This window comes from Lepidochelys kempii, chromosome 3 (assembly GCF_965140265.1).
Source record: "Lepidochelys kempii isolate rLepKem1 chromosome 3, rLepKem1.hap2, whole genome shotgun sequence".
In the NCBI taxonomy this organism is placed as follows: domain Eukaryota; kingdom Metazoa; phylum Chordata; order Testudines; family Cheloniidae; genus Lepidochelys; species Lepidochelys kempii.
In genome coordinates, this window is record NC_133258.1 from 5,657,178 (window position 1) to 5,681,928 (window position 24,751).

The 24,751-nt window shown below is 52.5% G+C and overlaps 1 protein-coding gene across 8 annotated transcripts in view; it reads right to left on the minus strand.

The window, feature by feature from the left end:
* Positions 1 to 16,571, minus strand: part of PTK2B (protein tyrosine kinase 2 beta) — a 112,626-nt gene extending 96,055 nt beyond the window's left edge. For 4 of the 8 annotated variants that reach the window (XM_073335549.1, XM_073335548.1, XM_073335540.1 and 1 more), the window contains exon 1: positions 16,436 to 16,571. The gene's annotated coding sequence lies outside the window, so the exon portion shown is untranslated. Of the gene's footprint in view, positions 1 to 10,374; positions 10,561 to 10,747; positions 10,864 to 14,487; positions 14,580 to 16,435 lie in introns of those variants that run through there. The other 4 variants (XM_073335543.1, XM_073335545.1, XM_073335547.1 and 1 more) reach the window with 4 other exon arrangements.
* Between the last annotated feature and the right edge of the window lie 8,180 nt (positions 16,572 to 24,751).

Here is a 24,751-nt window from a genome sequence, read left to right on the forward strand (position 1 = left end):
CAAAACCTTAAGCCCAACCTCATGCAACCAAACCCTCCCCGTGTGTGTGTGTGTGTGTGTGTGTGTGTGTGTGTGTGTGTTGAACAGCTACAAAGCGGAAGGCGGCTTGCTGGGCAGGTGAGGAGTCCACCAACGAGAGCAGTCAATGTGATGCATGGGCGGCAGGGAACGAAGGTTCTCTTACATAGTTGTTCCCTTGTTTGAAGGGTTTGGATGGGTGAGTTGAGACCCCCTTAACTGGTTATTATGTGGTTCTAGTAACATCCTCAATCCACTACGTGCCTCCCAAATATATAAGATATTCCTGCCCTGGAGAGCTGATAGCTTCAAGCAGCGCGTTGCTCTGTCTCTTCCTTAAGTTAAAAAACAAATCCACTCCTGGCTTTCTTCTTTGTATCCCCGTAGGGAACACAGCACCCACCAGAGTGAATCAGCCCCACACTCCATCTAGGTCAGTGTCCTCGCTCCGAGAGTGGCCAGGCACCAGCTGCTTTAGGGGCAGCAATAGGCATTTATGGCAGACCCACCCCCAGGTAATATCAAGTGACAATGGGGTCCAGTGGTAGGGCACGGCCTAGAATACAGGGGCCAGGGGTTCTAGGCCTGGCTCTGATCTGCTGTGTGGTCTCCTGTGCTTTGATTGTCGATAGATTTTTAGTAAGCTCCTTCTGACAAGAGACTGTCTTAGCGCTAGGTGTTTGTACAGTGCCTAGCACAATGCCGAGCTGCTAGTAGCATTCCAGCTGTACCGCTTACAGCACGTGCCACAATGGGGCCCTGAGCTCAGCTGGGGCCTCTAGATTTTTGTCCTAATGATTACCCCATTAATTAGTCTGGCTTATCTCCTGAAGCGGGGCAGGGGGTGGGAATTTTACCTCCCTTCTAAAGCTCTTGTTTTTTTTTTTAGGCTGGGATTTTCTTCAAAGAAGCCTACATTTGAGTTCCCAAATCCCATAGCCTCCTTTGGAAATGAAACTCTGGATATTTTTGTTATCCATATATCAGGCTGGTTCAGTTTTTTTTTGTTTTTGTTTTTAATCCTACTCTGCTCTTAGCCTCGAGGAGATCTTGTGGCCATGAGTTGCACAAGCAACTTCTGCACTGTATACAAGTCTTTCCTTTTCTCCCTTTGGAATTTGCCACCTTCCAGGTTCATAAAATGCCCTTTGGCCTTTGTGTTAAAAAAAAGGGGGTCAAATGTTCAAAAGCGCTTCAGTGACGTCTACGTGACAGCAGTAAAAAAAAAAAAAAAACCATGGCAGCAAGCCTCAGAGCCCAGCTCAGCCGACTCGGGCTCAAGCTACAGGGCCAAAAATAGCCATGTAGACGTCCCTGCTTGGGCTGGAGCCTGGGCTCTGAAACCCAGAGAGTGGGGGAGGGTCTCAGAGCCTAAGAACTCCCATTGATTTAGGCACCTACCAACCTTTGTGAACCCCACCCTCGGGCACTTTTGCCCAGGATCAACACATGTCCCCCAGCTGCCTTCTCCATACCATGCATTATTCTGTATACCTTCGCCACATCCTTCCTTATTTGTTACCTCTCTGAGGACAGGCTTTGCAATCACCAATGTGCTCGTCTTGTGATTAATATTTTGTTCCCGCCTCAGTCGACAGCAGTAAAATCGTTTCATAACACATGGGAAAGTTGACACTTCCCAGGATATATCTGCTGTCCGCATTTTTGGCAATTCATTTCATAGCTTAATTAAGTACTTTGTTTCATTTATGATTATTAGTAACAACTGTTGGGGATTATTATGCTCTTCCCTTGTCCTGAGAGGCCTGGTAGAGTTTACAAGTAATATTATCTATCGCACCTGGCGATGTCTAGCGATTGCAGCTGCTTAGGGATTCGCCAACAGAAAATGCGGCTTCCTGAACACTGGATTTTCCCAAACATTTTCAAGCGTTCGTAGGGAAAACCAAACCTGAAATATTTCGTTTGGAGTCATTTGGACCAAATCAAAATATTCTGATTTTTTTTGTTATCTGACTTGAAACACTTTCAGATCAGTTCAATAAAACATTAGACTGAACATGAGAACGGCCACGCTGGGTCAGAGCAAGGGTCCATTGAGCCCAGTCTCCGGTCTTCCGACAGGGGCCAGTGCCAGGTGCTCCAGAGGGAATGGACAGAACAGGGCAATTTTGAGTGATCCGTCCCATCATCCACTCCCAGTTTCTGGCTGTGAGAGGCTAGGGACACCCAGAAGATGAGGTTGCATCTCTGACCCTCTTGGCTAATAGTCACTGACGGACCTATCCTCCATGAACGTATATAATTCTTCTTTGAACCCAGTTATACTTTTTGCCTTCACATCATCCCCTGTCAATGAGTTCCACAGATTGACTGTGCCTTGTGTGAAGAAATACTTCCTTTTGTTTGTTTTAAACCTGCTGCCTATTAATTTCCTTGGGTGACCCATAAGAACATTAGAACGACCACACAGGTCCGTCCAGCCCAGTGTCCTGTCTTCTGACAGTGGCCAATGCCAGGTGCTTCAGAGGGAATAAACAGAACACAAGACCCCTTGGTGAAGGGGTAAATAACACTTCCCTATTCACTTTCTCCCCACCAGTTATGACTTTATAGACCTCTCTCCCATGCCCCCTTTGCATTTCCCCATCCGTGCACTGCTTCATGGGAGTTGAAGTTTAGACCCCCATTCTCTCCTATGGGATGGGCTCCCCAAAAGACTTAAAAGAACAAAAATAACCAGCGTCAAAGCAATGATCATGAAAGCTCAGCTGAGCTGGACAGAGCACATTATCAGAATGGGCGATGGCAGATGCCCAGAAAAAAGTTTCTGTGGTGAATTATACTCAGAAAGCACAGGAGGGGCGGTCAACGAAACCCTGAGAGAGGCACCATTAGGCTGAATAGCACCTCACGTAGCATAGATGCTAATAACATCGAAGAGGCAGCTACGGACAGATCTGAATTGAGAGCAAGTAGCAATAAAGGCTGCAAACACTCTGAGGAAGCCTGACACGAAAAACAGATTGAAAAAAGGGCCAACCATCATGCCAAGGCTTCCATGGGAGCCTGCACATTCCTATGTGACATCTGTTCGCGATCCTGCCGCTCAAGGATCTGACTATAAAGCCACAGGAGAACACATGCGAGGCCATGATGTCATCACCGGATATGCTGGACAGCTTAAAACATGCCCATGATGCAATGCAGATTTCCCTCTGACCGAGCTGCCTGGTGCATCATGGAAGTCCGATGACTCCAGATGCACTATTGGTCCAGTCAGGGTGTCCGGTCCATAGGGCGAATGAGGGCCTCAGTCTCCCAAACTACATCTCCCATAAGGCAATGCACCAGCATGGCGAAAATGCAGTTTAAGATTGAACTGGCTTGAAAATAAGCATTTTGTGCCGGTCCAATAAACCCAAATGAAACAAATCAATCCCAGGACTGTTAAATGTTTTCTTTTGATTGAAAACGTTGAAACAAAATGTTCCCCTATTTCCAGATTGAGAGGTTTTGGAACTGCCATTCCACACAATAGTTCAAAGCTTAAACTTTTCCTCCCGATTTGGGATGAAAACAAAAGTTGGAATTTCCCATGGGTTGGAAATGCTGAATTTCCCGCTGCTCTCCGAGTGACCCTTAAGGCCTCACTCAGACCCCACTTAAAACCTATTTTGGGGTGTATGTGGGCTTTAAACGGCGCATTTGTGTTGACACTGCATTCAGGGGCAAATTTTACCCTTTGTAAGTCAGATAGTAACACACAGCAGCGGCTAGACCTCAGAAAAGCAAAATACCAAATGCCAGCAATAAGTGATGGCATTTCTCCCTTGGCTCAAGTAGCAGAAGTGTGGGCTTTTGAAGATGAAGGAGAAGGATCATCTCTCCAGTGGGGCAGAATTTATCTAGCAAATCTGCCTGGATCCTGTAGCTCATGAACTCCCTACAACCCTCCTGTTGCAGGGGTACTTGAGTTGCGTATCGTGGGATTCCCACTGAAGAAAGATGCGGGAAACAGTAGCATATAAACAAGCGCATACAACCCAAGACACGACAGGCAGCGAATCCCATCCGATCTGAGCCTGTGGCAAGACTGGAGATGGGAGGAAACCGTAACTGGCCAGAAAACAAAACCTTTCACTTTGGATGAGTGGAAACATTTTGATAAAATCGAAACGTTTTGTTTCACACTTTTACATTCCGTGATAATTGGTAATACAATATATAAAACTCTATGCAAACGGCGTTTGGAAACACTTTGATACGAAACCGTTTGATTTTTGTCCCCGGGAAATGTTGCTGAAATCGACACCTTCCCACAGAATGATTCAATGGCAGTGAATAAACGTTTTCTGACGGGGAAACGGCTACATCGGAAAATTCTCGGCCAGCTCGAGTCATGACAATCGGATGCGTATTCAAAGGACCCCCGGCTCAGAGTCGCTTTTGCAGTTCGACCTGTCGTAGAGACAGGTCTGGAGGGTACAGCTTGGGCCAGAGATCGGGATGGCCTCTTTACGGGAACGTGCCCCGTTCCCCTGTGAAAGATACGATCCTGCCTGCTGGGCTTGATGGGGATCAGTTGACACTAATAAAAGGATGGCAAGAAAGCTCCCAGCAGAGGGGGAGGGGTCCTAGCAGATCAATTACCACAAGCCCCGAATGAAAGGGGCAGAGAGCAGGGAAAGGCCTACGCCAGGCAGCCGAACTCGCTTCGTTTGCATCGGACAATAAAGCGACCGACTGAGAAAGAGGCATGCAGCAAGACTTGGGAGGTGGCGTCTGTCTGTCCTTACAGGCCAGGGAGGCAGGACTGACTGGGTGGAACGTGTGCAGGCCCAGAAACTAGAAAGCCTGCAGGCACCGCTTGCCGGGATGCAGTCGAAGGAGCAGCCGGGCAGAGGTCGCACGAGGGGCCAGGCTTCCAGAGCTAGGAATTTGCCAGCTGCAGGGCGAATACGCTGAGTGGGCGTTCGCAGATGCTAGATGGCAAACTCCACGGTTATCTCCAAGGAGGTACGGCTGTACTGTGAAAGCACAACACAACGCAGACCGGTGCCAGGGCAGGGGCAGGGTAAATCACGGAAGATCAGCGCTCGCTTTCATAATAGCGGGTGAGACTAATGTGAGATCCCAGAGAGCTCTCTGAGAAATAGTAATACACGATGCATCTTCAGAAGTGCATTAACTACCCAGGAGATGGAGTTAATGATCCTGACCTATTTCACAGAGGGGGAAACCGAGGCACACACAGGGCAAGTGGCTTGCCCGAGGTCACAGAAGACGTGAGCATCTGTGCCAGAATTAGCACGCATGTGTTCTTGGCTCCCAACTCCATGCTCAGATCTCCAGGCCGCACGGCTTTTGTGATTACCTGCCTCCGATTCCCGAAAGAATCTCAGCATCTCTTGGGATGGGGTGGGAGACTAAATTAAAGCAAGTTGCCCAAGTTCTAGCAGCTCCATGTGGAGCATCGACACCAGGTGGCTACTAGTTATCTGTCTGCAAGTGAAACTTTGATTCTATTCATCAGCATAGGATTTGATAGCTGCTTTCAACTATCTGAAGGGGGGTTCCAAAGAGGATGGATCTAGACTGTTCTCAGTGGTAGCAGATGACAGAACAAGCAATGGTCTCAAGTTGCAGTGGGGGAGGTCTAGGTTGGATATTAGGAAAAACTTTTTCATTAGGAGGGTGGTGAAGCACTGGAATGGGTTACCTGGGGGGGGGGGGGGGGGAATCGCCTTCCTTAGAGGTTTTTAAGGCCTGGCTTGACAAAGCCCTGGCTGGGATGATTTAGTTGGTGTTAGTCCTGCTTTGAACAGGGGGTGGGACGAGATGACCTCCTGAGGTCCCTTCCAACCCTGATCTTCTATGATTCTATGATTCTACAGCATCTAGACACTGCATAGACAGAGGCCTACCAAGGTTTGGAGGTTCAGCCAGGCTGCTCCATATGCTTCATGCACTTAGACGGTTCCGTGTGAAACTCACCCCCACCATGGGATGTCAGGAAGCATCAAACCGGGGACCTCCAGCAGCAAAAGGACAGGCCTCTATTGTTTGAGCTAAAAGAGCAGTTGTCTCCTCTGATGGCAGGGGTGAGCTCTTCCTCTCCATGGCAAACACATTTAGCCAGCGTGTTACAGATATGGTCTTTGGGATCTCCTGATCCTGCAGCCTTTCCTTACCAGAAACGCCCCTGCTCGCATAAGGGGTCTCATTCGTTTCAATGGCTTTTCATGCCCAAGACAGTATTACAACATGAGTCACTACCCTGGCTTAGGCCTTGCTGAATTCCTGACAATCAAAAATGTCAATTCTGACATGCCACCACGGTGCCTCATGGGGGATCTAGTTCGGGAGCTTCATTCTCCTCTGTGGGCTGGGCTCTCCAGCTGGATGTCATCTCCCAGGATGCACTGCCTTCTCTCACCAAGAGGAGAGATCAGAGTGCATCATGGGGGACTGTAGTCTGACTGGGCAGTCCAGCCTGTAGAGGGGAATTGGGAGCATGAGACCCCATAACTGTAGCTCCCATGAGTCACCATGGTTGCATTTCCAAATTGAAATATCTCAGTCTTTGATTTTTCATTGGAAGTTTTTCCATGGTTGTCAAAATTTTCTCTGTGTGTGGGGGGAATCCTTTCCAGCTAGTTCTTCCAGAAGCTCAGGGAATTACTGCTTCATCTATTCCATTCCTGCCATAACCTGTTCGGCTACAACGCTGGGGCATTCCACGGGCCCATACGTTATTATAATTTTAAATATAAGCAAAGCTTGGTACAAAGGCCTCGCTCCTGTGTCAACCCACTGTGAGTAATAATTATGCCGAAGGAAAAGCAAAGTGATTCAGAAGACATTGCCTTCCCTGCCCCCGTCACCCCGAGGAGTTTGCACGGTGAATGTTAAGAATAGCCCAAACGTGAAGGCAATGGAAAAGCAGAACTCGGAGGCGTGCCTGGGCTCCACAGGACAGGGTGGAAGGTAAAAATTACAAACCCAGAGCCAGAGAGCTTTCAGAGCAAGCAGGAGCAACAGCGGGGGAGGCTTTTCCATTCAAGGGGACGCAGAAAAAGCCCAAACGCTTTATTCAGCAAATGCACTGGGGAGAGAAGAGGGGGAAAGACACTCAGGCCCAGCACAGTGCTGCTCTCAGGGCTTCCCAGTGTCCCACCGGCTCTAGAAAAGCCTCATCTGCACAATGACCCACGGAGAGCCTGGGGATCTCGGAGAAACGGTCCCTTACCCTTCTCTCCCACACGCACACAGAAATCCAGCGTCTCTCTCCCACACCCACACTTCTACACCGAGTCTGTCTTTTTCACACACCCCCAATGAACGGCCCCCAGAACGCGTGTCTGTCCCACGGGCACCAGTAAAGACACATAGTATTTCTCTCCCTCTCAAGCTCCTTCACACACATGCTATCAGCTGCAAGTTTTAACTCCAGATCCCAAGTTTAAAGGTGTTTACCTCTTTTCACCCCCCTCCCCCTGATTTTGGGCCAGGGACCTGCTGCAAAGATGGTACCGAGCTGCGCAGATGGGGGAGGGGGAACTGATTCAAGCCTGTCGTAAGAATCTCTTGCTCACTGAAACACAGAGGCCGATACACACCTTCTCATAGGACTTGACCACAGTTCTGAGATGATCATAGCGCTCACAAATGCAGAGATACATCAGCCTGAACACCCATGAGACTCTGCGCACACAGGGCCTTGATGCACCCAGCCAAGAATGCTGTGTTGCTTTCAATAACTCAACTCATGGGGTGGTGAAAACAAACCCTTCACTCCCCTCTCTGCGTACAAAGGGGAAACTGAGGCCCAGGATTACAGGATAAATAGGAAGGATGGCCCAATGGTTAAGGCACTAGCCTGGGACCTGGCACCAATTTCCTGTGCACCCTTGGGTGCATCACTTAGCCTCCCCGTGCCTCAGTTTCCCCTTTGTTCAATGGGGATACTAGCCCTGCCCTGCCTCACAGAGGCATGTGAGGCTGCGTACATTGCAGAGCGTGAGGCACTCAGATCCTGTACAAGCCCCTGCGGGAAATGAGGCTGAACAGACTGCGGGCCTGGAGCAATTGGGCCACCATCTTGCCGGGCCAGGCGAGAAGCCCAAGCTTCAAGTTGCAGTGGGGGAGGTTTAGGTTGGATATTAGGAAAAACTTTTTCACTAGGAGGGTGGTGAAACACCGGAATGCGTTACCTAGGGAGGTGGTGGAATCTCCTTCCTTAGAAGTTTTTAAGGTCAGGCTTGACAAAGCCCTGGCTGGGATGATTTAATTGGGGCTTGGCCCTGCTTTGAGCAGGGGGTTGGACTAGATGACCTCCTGAGGTCCCTTCCAACCCCGAGATTCTATGATTCTAACACACACAGACTCTCCAGCCGGGGCTGCAACAGTCTCGCGTCTCCCGCGGTTCAGCACACGCTCTCTGAGGGGTGACACCTGCACGGTTCCTAGCAGACGGCGTGGGAAAAGCCAAGCCCGCCGTCCCCCGGGGCCGTCCGCAAGGAACCTTCCCCCAGCACCGAGCACCCTGCGGCATCCCAGGGCAGCTCACGCCAGGCCTTTGTTTCTAGTTCTGTCATGCCTCTGTGGGCAGCTTCCTGGGCCTGATGCTTCCTGGGTGTAAACGGGCTCCCCGGACTGCAGCGGCGTGAGGCTGGTTTACGCCAGCGGAGGCTGCGGCCCTGGCGGACGAAGCCCGAGGCTGCGTGTTTCTGCTATGAATGGCATGCGCTGGGCAGGAGCCAGCGGCATCGGTAGCAAGGGGGAAGGCCAGTCACACTTTCGCTGCAGGAAGGATCGGAAGCTTTTTCAGCGCTGTGGACGGGGCTTTCCCAGGGACCACATTTCATGGTACGAGGGGGCGGGGGGAAAAGGCCAGCAGGGGTTTTAAGGAGACTTATCTCCGTTGCCATCTGAGCTCTGCAGACGCCCCCCATCCCCTTAGCTTCTGCGGCCTTTAGGGATCAGAGGGGAAGAGACGAAGCAGGGAAGGAATAAGAAATGGGAGGAAACCAATGGAGCGTGAAACGCCAGCGGCTTGTGTGATTTCCTCCTCGCTCTCAGAGCATAGGGGAACTCCAGACAAAGCCACACGCTCACTCAACATCCCCTGAGAGCTGGAGAGGTTTGGGCCCAGCTGAGCTGAGGTGGGTGGAATTGCACTTTGGGACTTGCCAGCTCACAGTCGGCTCTGGCTCAGGCTCAGGGAAGTTTCCAGTTTATATCTCTGCAGCCACAGGTGGCGTTTGACCCCCTGCCCCTACAAAGCTGACAGCAACCCAAGCAGGGCAGGATCCACTCCATCCCCAGCACCCAGGGCAGGATCATTCCCCGCTGCCAGTTCTCCAGTGCTTCGGCCAGCATGGCTTGCCGGAGCAGCCACCTCTTCCCCTGGCAGACCCTCATCCCCCTCGCTCTCGCAGGGAGGAGGAGCCGTCTAGTGCTCTCCCTTTGCTTCCAGCCCTCCTCAGCCCATCCCCTCCTTGGTGCTCACAACCTTCATACGGCAACCGGCACCCCAGCGTGTCCTCTGAGATCCCATTCCAGACGTGACTCCCGCAGACCACCCCTCCGAGGTAGGTCTCTCCTGGGGGGCAGCCTCCGCAGGCCACTAGCCACGGGGACGGACATGGCCAACGAGTCAGCCAGCCAGTGGCTCGGTTGATTTAGGAGGCCGTCTCTCCTTGCATGTGGCAGACTGGAACGGGGATATCCATAGGCAGACCCCCAACACCCAGTCCAGGGCTAGGCTCCAGCTCATCTCGGACACATGGTGCTCTTGGCGTCAGCCATCACGAGACACGTGCCCCTTCCCTTAGCAGACAGCCCTACCTCCTGTCCCCTCGGAGCATGCCACCATCCCCAGCTCTCCTGGCCCGGGTGCCGTACGGCAGGGCCTGTCTCAGCCCCTCTCCAGGGTATTCCGACTAGTAAACACAAGGAGCCGTGCTCCCCACGTACAGTTACGCCGGGGACGGATTTGGCCCAACCACGGCAAATATTTACCCAGCTATCGGCATACCGATGGCGCGGGAAGGTACGTGCCGTCACATGGGGGATCCGTACACCTCAGGGTTCAATCCCAGCTGGCAAGCCTCAGCAGCCTCACACCAGAGAGGGGAGTGGGGAAGATTTTGCACGGAGCCAGAACACACACGTGTGCCCACAGGAGCATGTACTAGCCTGGCACATTCACACCAGCGGGGCCAGGCGCCCTGCCTCAGTCGCAGCGATTCCCCCAACGACCAGGGGGCCGATCGTCACCCCCACACAAGCCAGAGTGCTCCCCCAGGCACTACACAACGGGACACCTTTGGTGCCCGGACCCCGGCCATACCCTCTCAAGGACCCTTAACAACCCCAGCTCTCTCCTACCTTTTCACCCACCTCGAGGCTCCCAGGGTGCTAGCGAAAAAGCTGTAGGTCCGCAGGCCCCCCCCTCCTCCCAGCCCCGTGACTGCACCCCAAACCTGGGGCACGGGGGTAGGGACGGAGGTATGGAAAATGGGATCTTCCTTCCCCGGAGGCCCTGGAGAAAACACCCTGGCAATTACACACCCTCAGTGCGCTCACTTCCTGGTCTGGGCTGCCTTGCATTCCTCCGAGCACCGCCCTCCCTCTCTCCCTGCCTGCATCTCCTGCCAGCCCCAGCAGGTCCCTGGGGTGCCGAGGCTGCCCTGCTCCTCCCAGGAGGCTGACAGCTCTGTCTGCAGCATCCTGCTGCCTCCCAAGAGCCTGAGGGACTCACCTATGCAAGGGGGAAGCCGGAGCCTGGGGACCTGCGGTGGGTTCCTTTGCTCCTCCTCTGTGCAGGTCTCTAGCTCGCCAGGCAAGAGCAGGACCGAGGAACTTGCAGGACCTGGCCCACGTGGGAGTTGGTGCTAAGGGGAAGGGCATCGTTCTTACTAAAACCACACCCCAGGGGCCCACTTCCTGGATGGGTTCGGGGCCTGTGCCAGTGACATGAATCCTCGAGCCCACATTTCCGTGACAGCAGCCGTCACAACTAGTGCGCCAGGCAAGATAGAGAGCAAACCGCCCCATGCCCCTCTCTGGCAAAGGGCTCCACAAACAAGGAAACCCACCCCCATCTTACTCAGAACTCCGGTGCAGGGGTCTGATCCCCAACCGGCCACATGGAGAGTCAGGCCCGGATCCTCAGCTGCACTCAAGGACCACACAGCATGCTGCCAAGGGGCCTTTAGGCCAGTGGTTCTCAACCAGGGTTACATGTCCCTCTTGAGGTACACAGAGGTTTTCCAGGGGGTACGTCAACTCATCTAGATGTTTGCCCAGTGTTACAACCGGCTACATAAAAAGCACGAGCGAAGTCAGTACAAACTAAAATTTCATACAGACAATGACTTGTTTATACTGCTCTATGTACTATACACTGCAATGTAAGTACAATAGTTATATTCCAATCGATTTATTTTATAATTATATGGTAAAAATGAGAAAGTCAGCAATTTTTCAGTAACAGTGTGCTGTGACACTTTTGTATTTTTATGTCTGATTTTGTAAGCAAGTTATTTTTAACTGAGGTGAAACTTGGGGGTACACAAGACAAACCAGACTCCTGAAAGGGGGACAGTAGTCTGGAAAGGTTGAGAATCACTACTTTAGGCCAACGATGTCCTTCCCTGATCTCGGGCCAGCTGTGCACCAGGCCAGTCCCTCTATGTAACTGAGAGCAGCCTCAGGGCTGCTCTCCATTACTCACAGCCCCACTGTGAAGAAGGTAATGGGTGTATACAGGGATCTCTTCAGCCACCTCTTCTGGGGTGGGATGCAGCAGCTACTTCACAACAGCCAGCAACGCTACTTAACAGTTCTGGTTCTGAAGGACTTTGCATCCAGCTGAAACGAGCACCAGCTGGGGAGATAGACCATTCCTTAGCTGGAAGGTGGCCAGACCCCGGAGCTAACCCCACAGCCCCTGGTAAATGCACAGGCGGTCTGGAATTATGGGACAGAAAATGACTATTAGTCAAAATCAAAACCTGTCGTAAAAACCTGTCACTGGCCACAAGACTTTCACTGGGAAGGTGTCTCAGGTCCAGGGTGAATTTCTGGGCAAGAAGAAAATAGCCAGGAGGCCAGGACATTCACATGGGATTTGGGCTCAAATGTGAGTCTCCAGTGCTCCCAGGGACTGCCCGCACCACTGGGCTGTAGAATCAGTCTCTAGCTAGTCCTCAGCATTAAAAAGCAGGCAAAAGAGAGACTGATTCTGTAGTACCCAGTGGTAGGTGCTACACAGACATATGGTAAGAGACGGCACCTGTCCCAGAGAACTAACCGTCTGTACAGCTAAGGTATTACCATTTTACAGGCAGGGCACTACAGCACAGAGAGGGCATGTGGCAGGACTTGAACCCCTATTTCAACACAGTCAAGCCAGTTCTTTAACTACAAGACCCCACGGCCCTTCCGCCTGTGGGTTAAGCTTTCAACAGCCCAGGGGATGCAAGCATGCGTGTTGCAACCTGTTAGCCACATTTGTTAACAGTGGGTACAAGCAACAATACACATTCAGGAAGTCATCATAGATCCAGCCACCTTTCTTCGGCCTCTGTTGGCACTGGCTTTTTGCTCCCTCGTTGGACACCCGGAGGGTGCAAAGCCTCCGGCACAACAGAGCTCCCTATCACATTGTGTTATTGCAGCTACTGTATATACCCCAACTCACTTTCAGCCTATGAGCTGTTACTGTCCAATGTGCTGGCACTTCATAAGCTTTACTGTGTGTTTGTACAGCGCCCAGCACACTAGGGCGCCGCCCATTTGCACCCTCCAGGCATTGCTGCTATTTAATAAATAAGTACACTTTTCATCTACAGATCTTCAACTCGCCCTACGAAGGGGGGAGCAAGCATATCATCAGCCCTATTTTGCCACTAGGGAAACTGAGGCACCGCAGATGCAGCAACTTGCCCAAGGGTTCAAAGCTGGGTCCGCGGCAGAGCCCGGCTTCGAACCCAGAAGTACACCGAGTTGGGAATTTTTTGACTGCTCCTTTTTGGCAAAAAATAATGTGGGTTCGTCAGAACAAAAGCTGTTCATGAAAGTGGGTCAGTTTCAACCCAACTCCCCACGCAAAACATTTGTGGGAAAAAATCTCTCTGAAATTGTCCAGATGTCCCATTTCAGTGTTATCAACTCAGAGAGTTTTGGCTTTTCAAGTTGAAATTACTTTTTGGTTCAAAATTTTAGTAAATTTAGACTTAAAAAAAGGTTAAAAAAAAAGAGGAAAGGTCAAAAAGGAAACGGACCATTTGGAAATGATCAAAACAAAACATTCCACTGACCCAAACTGATTTCGTTTTCTCGGTTTGTGAAAATTTTGAAGATTTTGACTTTTCGTCCCAATTCAGGCCAGGAAAAAATTTCAAAATCTTGCAGATTCTCCCAGGACAGGAAAGCCATTCCTGCCCAGCCCTACCCAGGTGTCCTGCACCCCTCCCCACATCAGCCTCTCTCCTTAAAAGTAAATGCATGGAAGGTTCCCAGCCCAGATCCTCCGACTGCACCTGCCACCTGAATTCATGATGCACACCGCCTGTGACCTCCTTTGTAGATCCTCCTTCCTGCTCCTGACCAGGACCTGAGAACACCCGAAGAAGAGAGAGCCTTGAAAACTCCACCCCAGGTTTCACACAAGACACTGCATGTACCATGACAGGATGCTTGAGGCCTCAGTTGCATATAGCCCTTCAGTCATTCCTACATCTCCCGGCTATCCACCTTCCCCAACGCATGGTTATCATCCACTCCACTGCCCCTTATTACAGCCCCTCCAGGACCCCAGGCACCATCTCTTCCCCCTCCCACACACTGCCACCTTTGACTCTGCATCCTAGCTACACTCCGGGAGGGCTGGCTCTGCCCCCATTGCCATGGTATCTGGGCACGTGCTGCTCTCCAGCGCCCCCTCTGCCTGCCAGCGTGTCACACCGAGCTCCGGCCAGAGGGGGCATTAGAGAGCAAGGCACGCTCAGTGAGGCGTGCAGGAGGGATGGAGAGTTGCTGGCCTAGGAAGCCTGGACCCCCAACCACAACCCCCGGGAGCTTGCTTGCTGAGCCAGCTCGCTGAGCCAGGTGAGCGGCTGGTGGGGAGAGAGGCTGTTCCCCACTGCCCTGGGCTGGATGCAATCAGACCTGCTCAGGAGTATGCGCTGGCGGTGTACGCAAGTCGCGATCCCTAGTGGCAGCTAATCGAGCTTATCCTCTGACCGCGGCCATCTCCCCAGGCTAGCACAGAGAGGCGAATTTATGTATTTAAAGGTCACACAGCTCTGCCCCAACAGAGGCCGGGGCGGCGGTTCTCTGCAGCTCCCTGCAGTCCACAGCCCCGCCTTGCCAAATGGGGGGGGGACCCTGCACCCCACATCCTTACACAACAACACCAGGTGCTCCCCACCCCACCACCCTCTGTCCACCATGGGCTCCTGCCCAGCCCCACAGCTGGCCCACCGCTGGATCTACCTTCAGCCTTGACGCATCGCCCTGCCCCATCTCGCTGACATCAGAGTTCCCCGCTCTTGGGAAGACACCGGGGCATCCCAGAAGATTTAGGAAGCCAGCTAGCACCCCTGGGGAAAACTCTGTCCGGAGCCATGGGGAGCCCACACACTGGAGCCCTGCAAGCAGGCTAGAGAGAGGAACAAGAAGAGGAAGGCGAGGCTGGAGAGAGACGACATCTGCCTGTCCCTGGGACTGGGGAAGATTAAGGGGCTAAAGACTGACCCACGCACCTAGGGCCATATTTAAATGAGATGCTTCGGCAAGGCACGGGGGACAGGTGCCCATGGAGCCGTGTTTCTGCAGCAGAAGGGCCTGAATCCCACGGCTCACGGCTTAGGTGGTGGTCAGGGCATGTCGGTGAATCCGCGGCAGATGCGCCCGAGTCGTTAAAGCCGCTCGGACAAAGCGCACAACTGTCCGGAAACGAGCTTGCTGACGACACAACGGTCCCAGTGAGTGGGGGTGCAATGAACCCGCACAGGTGCCTTGGCTACACCGTGATCAGGGCTGGTTTAGCAGCCACTAGCCCTGAGACTGTTGGGATGCTGGTGCCCTTTCAGGCGGTGCTGTCTCACGCCTTTCCCCGCCCCTGGACAGGGCCGGGGCCAACGAAACTCACCTCTGCAGGGGCGCCCACTTGCAGAGCGCCCTGATGGTGCAAACTTTCCAACCCCCTTGGTCATCCCCCCCTAGCGCTTTTCAGCCATAAATCACAAAGGGGAGGTGAGTAGCCTATTTCAGGAGAGGGGGAAACCGAGGCACGGAGCAGTGAAGTGACTCGCCTAGTGCCAGAGTGAGTCAGTCACAGGGTCAGGGCTCCCAATTCCCAGTCCCTCTCCCCTGGGCCATGCCTCCTGTCCTACCACAAGGCAACAGTTCTGCGATACACCTGTATCCTTACAGAGGGCTCATGTACAGCTCCCTGCACTGCTATTGGGCTGGCACTGCAGGACCTCACTGCCATTATGGTACCACATGATCTGTACACATTGTCAGGTCAGCCACGGGGGAGGAATCAGGGAGGTCCAGGGCACAGACTGGGGATCATGGGAGTGGCCCTGCTCTTTCCAGGCTGCAGGGTGGACTTGGAGCCATCTTTGCCTCTCCATCTCAGCCCAAACCTGCTCTAGCCCCCGACCTGTGGAGCCTGTGAAGCCATTTCTCCAGCACCTGCCCTCACTCTGCTGCGGGAGAAGATCAGCAGCCAGGGACTCCGAGCAAGGCTCCTGCAAGAAGGGAGTGGCTGGGGAACCCCGCAAACCGTCCGTGGGGACACACTCGCCGGGCCAAACTCCCCAGCCACGCACGGGTTTGAAATGGGAGGCGGAAAACAGACCATCAGGCAGGATGCCAGCCTACAGCCTGCCCGCAGCCACGCAGACCACCTAGGCGGACCACCCCCGCCTTGTGCCCTCTTCCACAGATCCAGCCAAGCACGGGCAGCCAGCCTCAGTCCCGCCTGTGCCAACTTCCCCCCACACCGCACCCGTGCCCAGAACTGCCCAATGCCCACCCCGCACGACAGTAGCTCACTCCGGCTCCATCCGTCCTGGACGGCTAAGATGGGGAAAGAGCCACTTGCTTCACCAGAAACCTGGGCACCTCCCCACAGAGGGCAACAGCGTTTGACCAGCCTCAGTGGGCTTGGGGCTTAGAAGGGACAGGGTCTAGTAGCCCCTTCTAGTAGCCCTCCAGCCCTGCCCTCGGGAGACTGGCTGACTTTGTGTCTCCAAACCCTCGCCAGACACACATTCCTCCCCCTCGCTGGGAGAAGCTACCAGCCATGCCAAGGGAAGGATTTATTAATAGCCCCTCATCGCCCACTCCAGAGCAATGGCTTCAAGCCTCCAGGGTGCTGGAAAGACACCCCCCCCCCCCATCACATTTACACACACACACACCAACTTACTTTGAAGGAGAGGCGCCAAGGGCTGGGCAGGCAGGAGGGAGCAGCTGTTGGCCCCGCAGCCGCCCGGCTCCGAAAGCGCTCGGCAGCGGAACGCACGTGTGCCGGGAGTGGGGACACGCGGCGAGCCGGCTGGGGCTGTCCGTGCAGCGGCGGAGCTGGAGCCGTGTCTGGAGGCGGTTCAGGCGCGTTGGTGCTGCCCCCGTGTGGATCTGGGCGCACGCTGCCTGCGGGAGTGGCGCGGCCCGGGTGCAAGTCGGGCGCTGCGCAGCCGGTGCGGGGCGCTGGGCCACCTCGCGGCTGGTCCGCTGCGGGGACGAGCCTGCTCCAGCCCGGGCGGCAGCTGCTTCAGTTCCAGCCAGCCGGGCTCTGGTTCAATCCGGCGTGAGAGCCCGCGCAGCAGGTGGCCGCCGGAGCAAAGAGGACTGTGGCCTGGCGGGGGTCGGGGCCACCCTGACCCCACCGGATCATCAAACGCGCACCCCGTCCGCTGCGCCAGCCAGAGGGACACCAGGCCTTGCACAGTGACAGTCCCACCAACGCACAACGGCCTGGTAGGGCTGGAGCGCCGGAGAGGCCCCGGGGGTCACAAATGAAGCGAGCGGCTCTGGGCTCAGCGGACGACGTTAGAACAGCGGACAGGGAAGGCGAAGATAACGCGGCAGAGACGGGGGCCTGCTGCGTCCTCAGCCGCACCTGGTGCCATTGTGAACCCCAGCGCGAAGAGGGCCACAACCCGCTTTTGGTGCGTTCTTTGCCCCCATCACACCCATGCTGTCGACCGAAGCGAGTCAAACAAAGGTGCCACCGGCCTCTGGGGGCGCTAATGCGTGTCTGGGGCTTGTCTGTTTAGGCTGGACGTTTCCCCCAGAAGCACCAAGTGCTGCGCTTATCTTATCCAAGGAGAAACGATTAGGAACACTAGCAAAAAAACAAAAACAAAAAATGGCCGTAGGGCCGGGACACCTGGGTTCTGTTCCTGGCTTGGCCTCTGACCAGCTGAGTGACCTTGAGCAAGCCACTTTCCCTCTCAATGCCTCTATTTCCCATCCCCCCTCTTGTCTATTTAGGTTGTAAGCTCCTTGGGCTGGGAGGGGTCTCTCACTGTGGGGGGGGGGGTGTACGGAGCCCAGCACAGTGGGGCCCTGCTCTCTGCTGGAGTGTTCTCCAAGTGCGACTGTCACACTGCTGCTCAGGGTTGCCAGCTCTAAGGCAAGTCTCACGATCTTTAGTGAGTCTCCTAAAGACCCAGCTGCTGGAGTCATGAGATCATCAGAGAGCTCAGCTGTCTTTTAAGTATGTTTCTCAGCCTCACTGCTGCAGGGAAAAGCTGGAGAAGCACACCCTGAGGGCTCAAAGCCAGAAGGCAGAGAAAAAAGCCCCAACATTAGTTATTTAACATAAAAGGCACCTTTTTCAGGCCAGTCTCACGATTTGTGAATGTTCTGGGGTAGCAATACTGAATGACTGATCATGAGCTACGCTCCACATTCTGCATAACTCAATGTACCAAACCCATACTGTTTGGGCCAGTGTTTGCGTAACTGGCTGGGAGAAAGCTTTGCGCCTTTTAGGCAAAATGCCTCCGTGCCCTTTCCTGTATTGCGCAGCTTTACCTCTTCGCTGCAGCCCAGATCAGAGGGTCGTCTTTTCAGGATTTAGCTGTGTTTATATACATTACACAGAGTTAAACCCCTGAGAGACGCAGTGACAAAAGGGAAAAGCATTTGCTAAAGCTGTACCTATATCTAGACCGATAAATGTACATGCATTTGTTTACCTTTAACCCATGAAACAATTGTCAGTAGTGTCAATTACAAGTTTTTAAACATTTTAGGGGGGTCCCCAAGTTTTAATGCTTCTTGCCATCCAGTTCAAATGCAAAATATAATTGCATGCACTCCCACACACGCTCCCCTAAGTCAGTGGCTCTCAACAAGGGGTACACGTACCCCCGGGGGTGAGCAGAGATCTTCCAGGAGTACATCAAATCCAGATATTTGCCTAGTTTTACAACCAGCTACATAAAAAGCATGAGGGAAGTCAGGCAAACTAAAATTTCATTCCGAGAATGACTTGTTTATACGCTCAACATTTTCAGTGGTTCTCAACCACTGGGTGGCGACCCCAAAGTGGGTCACGAGTTTATTTTTTGGGGGGGGGGCGTTGCCAGGGCCGGCATTAGACTCGCTGGGGCCCAGGCCAAAAAGCTGAAGCCCGAGTGGGGCTGAAGCCAAAGCCTGAGTTTTTAAGTGAGGTGCAAGTTGGGGTAGGCAAGACAAATCAGAGTCCTGAAAAGGGGACCAGTTGTCTGGAAAGGTTGAGAGCCACTGTTCCAGGTGTCTTCTCTAGGCGGACTTACCCACCTCAGCCTCTGCAGGATGGTGTCTGTAACGCACGCCAGCTCCTTAAAGTTAGGAAACAAGCGATAGTCCCACTTTGTCTTTGAGTCTCTTCAGCAACAGCCTGGAATTTGCCCTACCTGCAGCAGTTCTAGCCCTCTTCCTCTCCGGTGGGGCAAGGGAGCCTGCCCCAGGCTAAATCCAACAGACTGGCAGAGTCCCTGGAACATAGGGTGACCAGATTGTAACTGTGAAAAAAACGGGACAGGGAGTGGGGGGTAATAGGCGCCTATATAAGAAAAAGTCCCAAAAAACGGGAATGTCCCTTTAAAAACGGGACATCTGGTCACCCTACTGGAACACAGTCCCTGGCACTGCTCCACTGCTGAGTTTTCCAGATCACTCTGGCTCCCACTCCTATTTGTTCACTCCTCCCCATTCCCTTGAGCTCCCCTTGGTTCCACGTTCAGAGGGTGACTCTGGGTATATCCTGCCAGGCTCCTTGCCCACAGTGGAAATCATCCAGGCATTTTCAACCAGCTAATGAGCATGCCCAGTACCTGCTACATCCAATTTCTACATGATTCTGACCCATCCTGCAGAGACACTTCACCCAGCTCTGTGTGGTCTGAAGGCACACACTGTGCCCCTAAACAAAAACGAGTAACTATGTATCTCCCCCCCTGTTTCTTCCCTTCTTTATCTCATTAAATGCTGCAATGCAAGTGTGTGGCTTAGACTTGCTGCCTCTGTGCCCAGGCATAGCCCTGGTGGCTAGTGGATCCAACTGCAGAGCGGAGCCATAAGTGTTTGTAGGACAGGGACCTGTTTTCAGGGCCAGCCTTATGGGTGGGCGACCACCCAGGGCACCATGGTTGCGGGGTCACCGTGGTCAAGAGGCAAGGAGCAGGGCGGGCCTGGGGGGCAAGGCTGCAAAAGGGAGCTTGGGATAATGGGGGAGAGGAGGCATCGGGGCCCAAGGGAGATGAGTGGGGAGCTCAGAGAGGCAGCAGGGGCCCGGACGATCAGGGGGGAGCCTGGGGAGACAGCAGAGGCCAGGGGCACCAAAATGCAAGTTTGCCCAGAGCATCATTTTCCCTAAGACTGGCCCTGTCCATTTTCACTGCTGACTCTGCTCCTATGCCATCTAGCGGCTTCTCCTGCGATAACAGCTGAGCGACTCCATGGGCCGGTGCATTCTGATGAAAGCAGGCCCTGCCAGTCACCCCGGCTCATCAGAGACCAGCTGCTCCGCGTGGAAAGAGGAACAAACCAGCCTTTGCATAGACCAAAAAAACTCTCTGCCTTCATTATTATGATGATTATTTGTAGTCTCAATATGCTCAGGGCGTGTCCACCCCTCGCGTGACCCCCTGCTGTTTGCGACCGTCGATTCCTGGCCGAGGCACACTGCGTCATGCTCATGGAGTGGTGGCAGGCCCCAGGATCCCAAATCATATTGTCTGCCTCTTTCTATGTCAGCGCAATTCCTCTGACCATCAGCTTCCGGGGTTACAGGCATCGTCGTTCTCGAGTTTTCTGTTGAACAAAGTGTCTGAAGGTGACAAACCATGTTTCACTGATGCCGCCCTGTACTTTGACACGGCTGAGTACGGCCTGGTCTCACGCCGTCGCCTTTTCCTGTAGCCGCTTTCTTATTTTGGCACCGCTTTCCACCAGCCCATGGGTCTGGGGACAATGGCGACTGAGGCGACATGAAAACCCAAACTTTGCTGCAAGCTGCTTAAACACATGCCTGCTACCCTGCAGCCCATCATCAGACGTCACTTGGTCAGGCACACAACGTCTAGCAAAAATAGATCTGCCACACGCAATCACCTGTTTAGCCACAGGATCTGCTAATAAGGCTATCTCGGGGAAGTGAAAATAATCGTTTAGACCAAGTACATCATTTTCCCCCCAGACAACGTAAACAAATCCATGCCTGTTTTGCTCCAGGGGACAATTTTTCCCCCTGTGCCATCACCAGCATGGTCACTTTCACTTGCCTTTGACAATTTCCTCGATAAAAGAAAAGGAGGACTTGTGGCACCTTAGAGACTAAGCAATTTATTTGAGCATGAGCTTTCCTGAGCTACAGCTCACTTCGTCGGATGCATTCCAATGAAGTGAGCTGTAGCTCACGAAAGCTCATGCTCAAATAAATTGCTTAGTCTCTAAGGTGCCACAAGTCCTCCTTTTCTTTTTGCGAATACAGACTAACACGGCTGCTACTCTGAAACCTGAAATTTCCTCAATGTCGCTCTTCATTTGTGGCCAGTATAAAACATCTTTGGCCCTTCTCTTAGCTTTCTCAGTCCCTCAAGGTCTTTCCTGTATCCTTTGTAACATATTCCTCTGTAGCACCTTAGAGAATCGCTATCCTGACGTCTTTAAACAAAATCCCACCGAGGACTGAGAGCTCCACCCGAATCGGTGATAGGGACTGAGAAGATGCTGCCCTGGCCACCCTGTGCTAATAAGCATTAGCTGCTTTCTGCAGGTTCTCATTCTGAACTGTTGCTCTGGCAATCAGAGTCCACATTTCATCAGAGACTGGATACTTGGTGTCTAGCTCTGGATTTTGCTCCACTGCACTTTTGTCAAATGCCTAGAGAGCACATTTGTAACTGCCAGGTCTCTCCCTGCCACTTGCTCCCGGCATGAAATCAAGTAAGTTACTTGCTCGCTCTGTGCCTCAGTTTCCCATCTGTAAACTATGGATAATTATACTTCCTTTGCCTGGCTTGTGTTGTTAGATTGCCTGTCTTTGGCCATGTGTGTGTCCTGGACCCAGCACAATGGGACCTCTCGGTAATACTGTCATGTACATAATAATGAATTCATAAAAAGCACGATCTGATGATAAAAGAGAAATACAGGGCTGTTGACTAAAAAACCCCAGAGATCCAAGCCAGCCACAGAATACATTATGAGCAATTTCTTCACAAATGTAGCCCTTTTTCTTGGTGTGTGGGCTTGACATGTGCTTCCGAGGAACAGAACTCCACTTGCGCAAATGTGTGCAGAAAAGGTGTGAATGTGATTGGCCTGAAACATGACAGCAACTCCACCACAGCGCTCCGGGGAGATGTTGGTGGGGATGCCAGGATGGCAGCTGCATTGCTTCGGAGGACGGCTAGGGGCACCACGAAGAGACTGCTGGGGTCCATATGGTGACACGTTCTTCCCCCACATTGCTGTCCAAAGAGCAAGAAGGAGATTTTGGCCCTTTGCTCCATTCTCTTTGCCTCGCACAGACCCGCCCAGAGACTTCTTGCATAGATGCCACCATGCCGTTTATTTCCATTGTGGCACTCCTCCACCTACATACTAGTGCATTTGCAGGGTCCTCCAGCTTTACTACCCCTCCTCCAAAGGGGAGGGCGGCAAAGGTATCTCCTCCCAGAGAATTCCCTTGTCTCAGGCCCCCCTGGCCTGTCTGTCTCTTCCCTTTCTCCCCTCGCATTTCCTGCCTCTGCCCTTTTGTCCAGCCTCCTTGTTAACGGGCTAATTAGCTGGGTAGCTACCCAGCCCCCCATCTGACCTGATCACCAGGAAGGCCTCTCCTGGACCAGGCCCCTGGGGAGGGTCTGACTGGTTAAACAGTGATCCGAATGCACCGGCCCATGGAGTCGCTCAGCTGTTATCGCAGGAGACGCCACTAGATGGCATAGGAAGGGCATAGGAGCAGAGCCAGCAGTGAAAATGGCTGTCCATCCTAGCACTGGTTCGGCTGCTGATTCGCAGCACTCTGCCACCCACCTCCCGCCCCGGTATTTCTGTCTCCAGGGTACTGGAGCCGCTACTCAACTTAGCCAGCTAGGATCCCTTTCTCCACCCACACAGGTCCTCACACCCGGGCCCCCTGGGGTTCCACACTCCTCATTCTCGGCCTCTTTGCTTTGTGGGGGGGGGTCTGCTGGTGTCCCTCCTCCTCCTGGTGACCCCAACTCTCCAACTGTTCTTGGGATTCCCCCCTCCCCGGCTTTCCAGGGGCAGGAGCTCCGATAACTTCTCAACCGCTGTTAACGAGCTCAGATTATTTTTATCCCCTGAGACTATTTCCTTGTCTTTTTTCTCTTCCCTCTTCATCCCTCGGGGTGCTCCCCTTTCTTTGTGTTCTCTTGTCTACGTTTCCCAACCCTTCTAAGTTTAACAGCTCTTGTCCCTTCCCTGTGGGTTTCATTCCTTCCCTCTGGGGTTTCTGGACACCCCTTTGCTTCCCTAATGGGAAGGGATTCCAGTCTGTGTCTAACAAGAGAGGGTGGGGCAACCCATCCACTACCCAGAACCGACCTTAGGGTGAGTAACAAGGGTGACTGCCCAGGGAGCCATGATCTGGGGATGGGGTGGGGTGTCACCATCTGAGTGCCGCACGCTGATAGGCCTGGGCTGCCGGAGTGGGGGTGAGTGTGGCGAGCCCAGGGCTGGAGCCTCCGGACAAAGGTGGGTGATGCCACCCAGAGCTGCCAGCCTGGCGGGGAGGTGCAGGCAGCAGGGCTTGTGTCTGCAGAGCCAGAGAGACAGCATCTGTGTCCCCCCTCTTCCTGCAAGCACGGTGGTCAGGGGAGGGGGCTCCCCTGGCTCAGAAACTCCCCCCTGTGCTGCCCTCCCGACAGGCGATGGGAGGGGGAGTCTGTGTGTGACGCATGACCGGGAAGCATTAAGCATCCTGCAGGATAAATGACTCCAATTCAACCCTTAAAGACATTTTGGTAGATAATGTTTGTGTTTTTGTGTATTTACATATATATTGTTAAAGGTTAACAATGTAATCAAACAGTCCCTGTCTGTGCTGTATTCTGTTCATTCAGAGATCAAAAGGACATCTTAACATTGAGATGAACTGTAAACATAGGATATCATTGTATTCATCTATCTTTGAAATGTACAGCAAATCATCTGTGAATCATGGAAAAACAGGCAATTGCCTTATGTTAATCTGTGTAGATAATTACCAGTGATGCTTAGGAAATGGATCTACTTCAAAAGTCCCCATAGTTGCCTATTGTTCACCAAAAGACTCCAAGCTGTCACAAGACGGCCTGAAACTGTACAAAGATATTTGGGTCCCAATCTTTTTATCTCAGATCTGCTTCAGGCTTCATGCAGGGGAAGCCTAAGCTATAAGGACTGAATCCCAGTCCTGACTGGACCACCCTGAATATAAACATTGGACTATTGTGGAAGTATAACATTGTATAAGTATAGCGTTGTATAAGGGGACATGCTGGATACATTGTATACGAGAGGGCATGCCAAAACATCTTACAAAGTATCTGAGGGAGCACACGTAGGGACAGTTAGCTTTTGAATGGAGAAGCAATTAAAATAGAGCCAGCACATCTAAGAAGCAGGCATCAGAATGGAAGGTGTGAAGGGCAATTAATTAAGTTAACTGGAAGCTGTTAAAGGAGATTGTTAAGGGTGGCAGGTAATTGAAGATACGTGACTGGTCTCAGGGATCTCGAAGGGTGGTGACTAAAATCTTTTTCTTCTTTTGTCTGTAACTTCTCTGTAACTTGTTCTCCAAAAACTGTATAAATTAAGAGACACAAGCCCCACTCTGGGGGCTCTGTATTAGCAGAGCAGCTTTGCTAATAAAACAGAGTGGTCTGATAAATTGTGAGTCTGAGTCAAACTTTGACACTATATAACCTAGGAACTATTTCTAAAAGAACTCTTTGCATCTACAAAGCTCACCATCTCTGCTATGAATCTGAATCTCAAGAATTGAACTCATGTCTGCATGTGTACGGATCTTTTTACCAACAAGCTCTCTCTTTGCTTTTTAAATACATTTTAGTTTAGTTAATAAGAATTGGCTTTAAGTGTGTATTTGGGTAAGATTTGGAATATTCATTAACCTGAGAGGTAATGTGTCTGATCCTTTGGAATTGGTAGAACTTTTTTATATGATTAATAAGATTTTCAGTAATCCTCATCACATTTGACTTGGGTGTCTAGGTGGAGG